A 10,822-nucleotide genomic window follows, 5' to 3' on the forward strand; every position below is an offset into this window, starting at 1 on the left:
AGCTGCTGCCAATTCTGCAGCCGCGACCGCATTACAGTATCATTTCATCGCCAACCTCTCCAGCCTCCCTCCTCCTCCTCCCTCCCCCAAACAGGGAGCAACCGAAAGCAATATCCACAGGGAAAAAAGAAGGGAAAATTCCCACATGACGGGCACTAGTATTAATTCTGCCATCTGCTGCAACTTCCTTTACTTCTGCGACTTTATGAACGTGATTCAAAGCTGGCAACAGCCCCGGAGGGTATCGCAAGTCACCTGAACGACCGCCGCGTGCTCCAGCTCCAACACTAGAGCTGTCTCTGAAATGGAGAGCAGCAGCCCAGCGCCCAACACCACTCCCAAACAGCTCGGAGCTACGAGCAGCACCACCAGAGCACCACTGCCACAAGGGAACTTCAAGACATCTTTAGGGTGTTACGGCTAATTAGGATCCCAACTTCATATCATCTAATTAGGAAGCACCTTCAGACAAGACACCATCTCTTCTTCAAACCATGCCAGCCTCTTTGGACACTGTCCCAAGCTGACTTAGAAGTAGTCTCAGCACTTCTTTCCAGACCTCCTTCCACTTTGCAAGGCATTTCAAAATAAATAACCCCCCTGTCCGAAGCACTCTCCCTCCTTGGGCTCTGCAAGAGTCTTACAAAACATCTGGGGAAGTGACCTTGATTACGTGCAGACACGCACCAAGCTGGACGCACGCCTCCGGCAGACAAACGGAGCGAACGAACCGACACATCTGCCTTCTCCCATCTCTCCTTTCTAGCTGCCGTAGTGTTACTTTCAACAACAGTCAGCAAACACTTTTCTGGGAAAACTGGGGTATTTGCAGTGCGTCAATGTCCTACTGCAAGTATTGCCTGGGGGCTTGTGACAGAAACAGCACTCCAGCAAAGGGGCTTGGTGTCTGGCAGCAGAAGGCTTTTAAAAAACTAGCCATTCAGAAGTTAATACGTCAGAACATTATCAAGCATGAACATTTTAGACCAGAAGCTTGGCTTCTGTTGTCAAGAAGCAATGAATAAACTGAAGGTATCCTGTTTCGCACTAGTGCCAAAATTTAAGTAAAGATGCAACTGGGGCAGGGGGGGGGGAAATGCCTGCAAACATGCTGAGCAAATATTAATAATCAAAATTCAGAGAAAATAAATATTAAATTCTCCCAAGCCTGCTATGAGAACAATGTCTCTTTATTTGCTTTTTGCAAGATTTGCTATAACAAGAGAGAGATTCCAGTATACAGCATTTTAATATGCACGTACGCATTCACAGATGGAATAATAGATTTTAAGGACAGAAGACATTATTACAGCTGAATTTATGCAGACATGCATAAACACATCTTAAAAAGATACATTCTTATGCACCCTGCCCACATACATGCATGGACATACATATTATACACAAACCCCCATATATATGCATGGAGAGAGAGAAAGAGAGAGATCTCCATGCATACACACACACACACATCATATTCCAGAAAGATCAGACTCAAAAGTTTTTGCTGCTTTGAGAAAACATGACCCTGAGGACAGACATCACATACGAGTTTAACATCCAGCAGAAAATGAAACCTTAACATGCTTCATCTTGAATGCTAACGCCAGATCTAATCTAATCCCTGCTCGGGACAATGCCTCTGGAGAGCAATTAAAGCCATGCTAGGTGTTCCCGGAGATCCCCAATTCCCCAGGGACTCCCTGGGGCTCTGGCTCCGTCCCTCTCCTCCCGGCTTTGGGCAGGTTTCCCGCTGAACGCTCCCAGCCCCGCTGCCAGTGGCTCCCACGGCCACGCCGCGAATGCGCAGATCCTGCGGAGCAGCTGCCTGGCGCGACGCATCCTCCCCTCGTGGCAGGATTGGCGCGGAGGGAGGCGAAGGACAAGTTATCCAGATCAGCCTGTGGCCTGCGCACGGTTTTAACACTTGGATTCCTGAAAAACTTGCAGAGGGATCTTACAGGGGCTTGAGTGGTCAAGAGCGGCTTTGCATCCTCCTCCCTTCCCCATCCCCAGCGACAGGGATTATAGCAGATCTCGTGCCCCCTAGTGTCATCCTGACGAATTGGACCAGGACCAGCACCAGGACCAGGACCATCTGCAGAAACATTTCCCTGCACTGCCCTGGTTGCATTCGGCAGGACCAAGCAGGGCCCTTACCTAGCCTGCGAGGTAAAGCCAGTGGTGGGAAAACACATCGTGTCTTGCTGGTCCTGGGAAGGCAACTAAATGTCATTTCCTATAGATACGCCTTTTGGATGAAGGAAAGTCCAGCCCGGCAGCAGCACGTGCTGGCTGCCGTCCCTCCAGAGCACCCCCATGCAGTGAAAGCTCTGCAGGTACCCACGTGCCCAGCACAGCACAGCCTTCGTCACGCTCCCGAGCAGCTTCAGCAAAGTCTTCCCCACCAGCAGATCGCCCAAGTGGTGTCCCTGGAGAGGGGCCAAGAGGAGAAGGCAGGGAGCATCTGCAGTGGCCACTGTCCAGAATATAGCTCCTCCTAAAAATAGATGGTCCCTGGAAGGGCATGGCCTTTCCAGCTAACAGGAAAGCTCAGTGCTAGGAGCTTATGGTTTGGGATGACAAAACTTCAAAGCACATGAGTGCAAAACACTAGTAACTCTGCGTGAAGTCCCCATTTCATGGACTGTGTGGGGCCAGCACCCGTGGCATTAAGCTCTGGCTGTTGCATGAAAAGCAATGCATGCAAACAGCCCAGGACGCAGCATCCCTGTGTGCCAGCCTGGTCTGGCCAAGCAACAATACCAACATCTCCTGGGAGAAGGCACGTGCTAGCTGCAATGCTAACAGGTATCAGTAGGACCGAAGCACCCAGCTGACCCCTGCACACAGGGCACCTAGGCAAGAGGTGCATGCTGCACAAGCGTGCAGAAAGTGTGCAATCAGGCTGTGCCACAAATCAAGACTCCTGGGCCTCAGTTTCCCCATCTATACAACAGGCACGATGCAGCTTGCCTTCTCCCTAATTTCACCCATCTCACCTATTTCAGCTATTAGCTCTTGGGAGAGAGGGGGGAGGCACAACTTACTACCCCCGCATACAGCACCCAGCACACTAGGGCCCATCCAGTGTGTGCTAGCAGCGCACAAATAAACCTCAGCAACTCATCACCAAAATTTGGAGGAATTCTCCCCAGGGCACTGACCTGCGTACGCTGCTTTCTTCTGCAACACCGAGCAGGGACTATAGCTTAGAATAATGGGGAAGTAACTCAGTTCAGTGCTGACAAAGCATCGCAAGCCCCAGCGGGGTGGGAGGGGAGGAGGTGTCCTTCCCTCACGCTGCCGTGCTTGGTATACATCATGTTTAGGGCCAGGCACACGTCACCGGCACAAAATGGACAAATTGGAGGGATTTCAGGAAAACGAGCAACAAAAATGATCAGGCAGCAGAAAGGATTGATTTACAAAGGAAGATTAAGAGAGCTGCGATCAGTCTAGCTGGGCTGAACACGTACCGACAGAAGGAGTTAGATGCTAATCCATAAGTGGGGTGAAAACGATAGGGGAAGGAATAATTTAGCATCTTGAGCAGCAGTCGGATGAAATTAAGGGGAACTCTGGGCTGAGTAGGTACATACACACAAAAAAAAACAAAGCAAAAACTCCTCTCCTAGTTGTCCAAGATTTAATCTCTCTAGCAAAAAGCACCAAGTCCCCAAAACTCTGGCCACCTAGAGCTAGCACCCTTGGGAACAGCCCTGCCTAGGTGCTTAAGAAGCTGTATACACAGACATGTGCATGCACACGCATACATGTACACACACACACACACACACACACACACACACCCCTTTCCCATCCCTGACTCGTGCTCAGGAAAGCAGCAGGGCCTCCGCGTTAACCCCCGAGCACGGAGGCTGCACGCTTGCAGGAAAGCGGCAGCGAGCGGAGGCTCGAGCTGCCGGCAGCGGCGGGAAGGTCCCCGCAGCAGGATGCGTTTGCTCTCCCAGGTTTCCACGGGGGAAAGGTGCTGAGCCGACTCCCTGCTAAGTCGTAGGAGTGAGCTCAGCCACCAGCGCTCGGATATCTACACACAAGCAGCACATTACTCAGCAGCTCCCACTTGTCAGGCGTAATGGCAGCAGCAGCAATAATAAATGGCAGAGCCGGGAGACAGGCTCCGTGGCCGCGCGTCCAGCCCCAGCCTCGCGGCACAGGCGAGCAGGACGCGTTCCTCCCGCTTGCCGGGGAGTTATCCGGAGCGCCCCGAGCCTGGGCTCGCACCCACAAAACTCCTGCCGCTGGCTTCAGGGAGCTGGCCAGACCTCTAAAAGGCTGTGAGCCCTGGCTGAACCGTTATTTATATGTGAATGTGCATTGCAAGCTTTGCGGTGCCTTCCTTTGCCAGTCCAGGAGGCGCTGAGGACCTTTAGTGGTGGGGCTCAGCACCTTGGCAGAATCAAGCCCTCCCAGAGTAAGTTGGACCAAAAAATAACGCACAATCATCAGATTGTGCCTTGGCCTGTTCCGACAGCCAGCTCTGATGAGTTAGTTATCCTAAAGGGCTGTTGCAGAGCAGTCTCACAGGCACAGTGCTCCCATTTGCACGGCCCAGCCCAGGGAAGCCTGCCCTCCCCAGATAGCTGCTCCCCAGCACCTCCGTGCAGGGCAGCATCGCTGCCCGTCGGACACGAGCATCCCTTGCACACTTCCAGCTGTCACCACAAAGCTCCGGTGCCTCGTGGAGGAGCAGGGAGCAAGAAGGACTTGCTCGCACATTTTTGCACACTTCAGCAGCAAGGCAGCGAGACCGGCCACTTCTCACGACACACACAGCAGGATCGCCGGTGTTGTGTGCAGGTCCCGTCGCTCGCAGAGGGAAACAATACGCGTGCACACAGAGTTGGCACAGTCAGAGTTAAATAAGCAAAATCCTAGCAGAAGGCAGTAAGTTCCTGAGCAAAAAGCAATCGGAGGAAAGGAGCTCCAGGACTATCCCAAAGAAAACACCTCCAAGAAAGCCCCGCACACACACACAAAGAGACAGAAACAGAAATCAAACAGCTTTGCCTGCATTCCCACTTTCTGCAACCTGTGCTACGGATCCTGTACATGTATCTGTAAGCATGGGGTGGGGAAGAAAGGGAAAAATTGTGCATTGGCTTACTTTAAGAAGTGCCAGTCTTTATACCCAAAAAGTTTAATGGATTAAGAAAGAACGGCTGGAGGAGCCAGGGGAAGCCGAAACACACAGCCCAGGTTCTATCCCCAGCGAAGGCAGCGACAATTAGCTCGCACCCTGGTTACATTCCCAGTCCAGTTTTCAGATTGCAGTGGGGGAAGTCACCAAGATCTGGAAATGTCAGGGAGTTTGTGCAGCAGAGGGAACGGTGTATATTATGCAATTCTGGAAAGCAGCCCTCATGCACACGCTTGGGATGAACTGCCTAACCCTGGGCGAGCAGTTCCACAGAAGCACCAAGCAGATGATTTTCTTATAAAACCTCTTCCCAGTAACAAACAAACCAAAAAAACAGAATTAAAAAAAAAGCCCCAATCGGTCCTGCCACAGCAGAGAAAAGGGCAGGTTGAGCCTTCAGAGAAATCGAGAAAGAAAAAAAAAGTCTGCTCTCCCGCCCAGGAAATCTACAGTTTACAAAGAGCCACCCTGCAAGCGCGGCTCCAGCCTCGCTAGTGCAGTGCAGCAAGCAGAGGGCTCATCCCTCCCCAGCCTTCAACCTGATGCCGCTCGCGGGGCTGCGATGCCTTCCCGGCTCGCAGCGGGGGACCCGCCGCGGGCTGCCCCGGCCCTTCTCCCCGCGGGCGCCGGGGGACACCGCCCCGGGGGACGGGGCAGGATCGCACCCCCCGGGGCCGCGCAAACTTTGCGCCCCATCCTTCCCCCGCGGGAACGCGCGGCCGGACACACGGACACACGCGAGCAGGAAACAAAGTTGCCCGAAGCGCTCGCTCGCAGGCCCGCCCGTGCCCGCGGCCGCGGCGGGTGGGGACGCGCCGCCCCACGGCGGGGCGCGGACGCGCGTGGGCGCGCCGGGGCGAGGCGGGCGGCGGGGCAGCAGCGGGGAGCAGCGCGGGGCCGAGCCGCCGAGGGCAGAAAGCGATTTCCGCTGCCGCTCATCCCTCCGCGGCGCAGCGCGGCTTCCGCGTCGGGCACCGGCGCTCGCCGCCCCCGAGCCCCGCGCCCGCCGCGCCGCGCACGGAGAGGGGCGCAGAGCCGCACAAATCGCCGCCCCCCCCAATATACCCCCCCCTCCCCGGCCGTGGGGCACCCCGCCCGGCCGCCGCGTACTCACGGCGCCCTCCTCGCTGCTCCCGGCGCTACCCCCATGCAACCACCGGCTGCTTCTGCACCGGCTCGGGGGCTATAAGCTCTTTTAAACTCCAGCACATAACCCATGTGACCGCAGAAGCCACTGGTAAGGAGCGCCGGGGAGCCAGCGATGAGCTCAGCCCCGCACCCCCCGGCACAGCGCTGCACAAGCGCTCCCGGTGGCGGCGCCGCCCCCACGCGCGGCCGCGGCCGCCCCACGCGGCAGGCGCCGCGCCCCCGCGGCAGCCCCCCAGGCCGGCAGCGCGCCGCCGCCGCCCTCCTCGGGCGCGCCCCACGCGTGCCCCCCCCACACGTGCCCACGCATGCTGCTCGCCTCCAATGCAACCTGCCCGCAGCCCCCTGCGAGCCCACCCGTGGAGCAGCCCCCGCCGCGACACCCTCACGAGCACCCGCCAGCCCAGCCGCGGCAGCCAGCAGCAGCGCCAGGCGAGGAGCCCAAACGTGCCACGCACAAAGTCCCCGGACAAGGCAGAGGCCCTGGAGATGGTCGTGCACCAGGGACACCTGGGTTGCCGGGCCCGGGCGTCTGCTCCAGCTGTGCTGTGGCACGATTCGGGAGCCTGGGATTAAACGTGCCAGGCGGGGACAGGACCCGGACGTCAGGATTTGGTGTGCAAAAGGCTGGGACAGGCAGGCCTGGCCGGGCAGGTGCAGGCGTGTGCCGTTTAGGCATGCCAGGAACACGTGTGAGAAGGCAGAGCTGGCAGGCGGAGGGCTTTGCTGCGAGCTGAGTTATGGAAAATGACTCTTTCCAAGGAATTGCTAAAATTAAAGCAGCAGCGAGGCCAAAGGAGCAGGAGCCAAAGGGGAGGGTGAGCAAGGACACCCGCGCTGCCCTGGGGCTAGGAAGGGCAGCGTGGGCAGGAGGCGCAGCAGGAAGGATCTCTTGCAGAGCTTGTGCTTGCCCCATCACTCCTGCCGCCTCCCGAGGGAGCTGCAAACACCCCGGGGGGATTTGGGGAGAGGCTGACTGGCGCCCCGGCAGCACTGCTGGGGGGCTCCTGCCGGGCGAGGGGACTGGGGGGGCTGGTCATTCGCAGTGATGCCCCTGGCTGGATGCCAGAGCATGGGCAGCGTGCCTCAGTTTCCCCACGCCTAGAAGGGACGAATGCACACGCAGCAGCCCTGCGGAGAAACAGCCTGCTCACAGCCGGGGGCAAGGTGCCAGCTCTTTTGGGAGCCTTGGAGAACCGTGCAAGTCGTTACGGGAGTCCTCTGCACTGGGACCCCACCGCAGGAGCTGTGGCAGGGCTGGGGAGCCCTTCCTCAGCCATCAGCGCTCAGTTCAACAGTAAAGGCTGCTTCCAGCTTCCAGATATCCGAGAGTTCCCAGCACAAACCCCCATGACTCAGGAAACAACGCACGCGAGAAAACTCTGCAGAGAGGGCTCGGGACAAATACTCCCGTTGGCATGCTCCCATCCGCGTTGGCATCCCGGCATTTCTGCTCCGGTTGCACAGAACAACAGCAGTAGCAACAGTAACAAACCTTCTTCCTGACTGTCCTGTTAAAAATAAACAACGATAAAAAAAAAAAAAAAAAGGTAATCTTTGGGCAAACCTGCCAAAGCTGTTCTGTTTTGTTCCAACTATGTATAAGTTGATCAAATAAAAGATACCACCTCTCCCAGCAGTCCTGGCCTCACACAGACACTGTGACACAGCCAGAGGAGGGGGTCTGGGTGGAAGCCAGGTTTTGCCTAGTTTTTCATCGATGCTACTAAAAGCCACTATTAATTGGACGGAAATAATGATGTTTTTTCTCAGACGAAGGTCCACAATAAATTATCTGTTTATTGTTGCTTGTTTTTGTCCATAAAGAATAACAAGCATGTAGGGGTCCAGGGAGAATTTGCAGTAAATAATACCAGGTCTTGAACACTTAAAAGGCAGGAGGAAAACTGAGTGCAGAGGTGGTTTTCCTGCAGTTATTCAGCAGGTCATAGCAGAGCTAGGGAAAGAGTCGTGCCCTCCTGCCTAGAGCCACAGGACCAGACTGAAATGGTCACAAAATGAAAGAGGAGAGGGAAAAAAAGCATTTTCCTGTTCTTCACCCTTCCAGCCCTGCTCTCAGCCAGGAGCAGCATCCCGGGATTGTGGCCAGCATCCCACGTGGAAAAGAGCAAGCAAAAGCTGTGGAAGAAGTGGAGGCTCTTGGATGCTCCTGGGAAATGTGTCAGGAGCGCAGGCACCTTTTCGGGGACAGGGATGGAAAGCACCAGTGGGTGTGGGCAGGAGGAGAGCTGGATGTGGGGAAACAAATCTCCATTAGCTTACGAGCAAGTGTCGGGCCGTAGCTCAGGCTGCTTTTCCCAGCTGATGTCTCTTGGTGAGAGCTGCTTGGACAGCACGGGGGCCCGGTGGCCCATGGCTCTCCTGCGGCTGGGGCCACTGAGGAGGGAGCCATCCCAAGCCCAGCCACTGGGGACCGTTCACCTGGGGGCACCACCAACAAAAACCATCGCTGTCCCTCATGCAGGCCACCCACCTGCCTCCTCAGTGGTCCCCAGAGCAGGGGAATGGCTGCTTCACAGCTGCTTATTAAGAGTAAGATGGGGCTAAGCTGTGGGAAGCTGGTCAGATCCTGGACATCCAGAGATCCCTTGGACACCCAGGGGAGCTCCAGGGATGGCTTTTGCCTGGTTGCACCCATATCCCCCAAGTTAAAGGTCTGTAAGGTGAGAATCTGACCCCGGTGTCTTTCCAGACCCATTTATTTGATACTTCATGGCAAACATCCAAATAAATTACTCACAGATTATTCAACCATTGAGAGAGAAGGCTGAATGATTACTTGTGAATCATTTATTCAAAGGAAAACGCTCAGATTCCTGCAGTAAACTACTTGCAGGCAACACACACACGAGTTTTAGGGCTCCAAAATCCGTGCTCTATCAGCCTCTGGGTTTGAGCTCCCCGCTCATGGCTTTCCAGAAGTATACCCCCATCCCCGGCCACTGTCAGGAGCAAGGTGAATAGGAGACATGGGGAACCATTCCTTGAATTCCTGCTGGACTTCAGGCTAACAACGACACAGCAGGCTGACCGCGGAGCCTTGTCTCTCGCTTTCGCACAAAAGCGGTTCTCTGGAGGGGGAAAACCCCACAACAATGGCGAGGAAACGCACAGGGCAGGCAAAGAAAGCGGCTGACCTGGCGTGTCGCAGGCCAAAAAAAGTAAGACTGATCTCGCAAAGAAGCAAGAAAACATGGGAGCTGCAGGACCTGCAGGCTCTTTACCAGCCTGATTTAATCAATCTCTCAGCAAATGCTCCCCACAAGGAGCAAGAGGGGAGAGCAGATCATGAAAAGATTGCAGACGAAGGAATTCTGCCGATACTCCCGGACTGATTAAAATTCCTCCGGACTCATGGCAGGAGAGATTATTTTTATGTAAAACTTCACCTTGTCTTCATTAGGTTTGCCCAACTTCCTCCGGCGCAGATAGAGCAAGCGGGATGGAGGTGCGTGCAAAAGGCGAAGGCAGAGATAATCAGCGCGGCACTTGGCAGCAGCGTCAGTGCCTGTTTCTGATTTTGGCAGAAAGGCCGACGGTGAGGAGTGTCTGCATGCACGCACGCAGCAAGGTGCCACCAAGGAGGGGTGCCGGGGGAGCCTCCCCAAGCGCCGACGGCACGGGACGAGGCCGCACGCATGTGCAAAGGGGCACACGGGAGAAAACCCGCATCTCAGCAGCGTCCCACGCATTCCCTGCAGCAGCACAGTTTAGCGAGGGAGGACGAAGCACCCACCATTTGGGATAACCCCTCAGGGCATCGCGGCTCACCGTCTCTAGCCAAAAGCAGTGCAAAGCCGACGTTTTTATTGATGCATCCGTGTTACTCTGTCTCCCGAAGAGCGTGGGAAGCACTGGAATAACCTACATTGCAGCCACCAGGACACATGGACCCCCACAGGCTGCAAATGCTATGGCCAAGGGAGCCTGCAACCTCTTGCTGCAGCAACCTGCTCACCCCATGTCCCGCCTGTGCGCTGGGGAGGGAGCATTTCTCAGGCCAAGAGATGATTCAGAAACCCCCTTTATGCCCCGCCTTTACGCTGCCTTTCACCTACTTACACCCGCAAAGGAGAGCTGTGCTATCATCTCTGCTCCATCTGGGGAAACTGAGGCACGCATAGCCCTCGGGCGCACTCCTGGGGCATCGCACGGACCCAAGTGCCTGAACACAAGTGTTTAGTGTGATTTGGGATGCCCTAGGGTGTCTCACTTCAGTGGGGACGAGGCCCTGTTGAACAGCTAAAATACGTGGGTGAAACTCCCATGTGCAGCAAAGGTGTCAGGGACCGCACAGGCTGTTAGCCAGCCTCTCCCCAAAAACAGGGCTTGGCATGCAGCGAAACCTCTCGCTGCCACTGCCGGCTAAGATTTCAATGACAAAGTGCTGCCTGACACCTGTTATAAATAACGTCCATCCTGTCACCCACTCATCACACGGGCTGCCGCTGCCAGCTCCTCACTCTGCAGAGGTTCGGCACAGAACGAAAG

General features: G+C 55.7%; 1 protein-coding gene across 4 annotated transcripts in view; it reads right to left on the reverse strand.

Moving 5' to 3' along the window:
• LOC112988015 (ciliary neurotrophic factor receptor subunit alpha) overlaps positions 1 to 6,418 on the reverse strand; it is a 333,191-nt gene extending 326,773 nt beyond the window's left edge. For all 4 annotated transcript variants that reach the window (XM_064500205.1, XM_064500202.1, XM_064500204.1 and 1 more), the window contains exon 1: positions 6,279 to 6,418. The gene's annotated coding sequence lies outside the window, so the exon portion shown is untranslated. The remainder of the gene's footprint in view (positions 1 to 6,278) is intronic.
• Positions 6,419 to 10,822: the final 4,404 nt, after the last annotated feature.

Source organism: Dromaius novaehollandiae, chromosome W (genome assembly GCF_036370855.1).
Source record: "Dromaius novaehollandiae isolate bDroNov1 chromosome W, bDroNov1.hap1, whole genome shotgun sequence".
In the NCBI taxonomy this organism is placed as follows: domain Eukaryota; kingdom Metazoa; phylum Chordata; class Aves; order Casuariiformes; family Dromaiidae; genus Dromaius; species Dromaius novaehollandiae.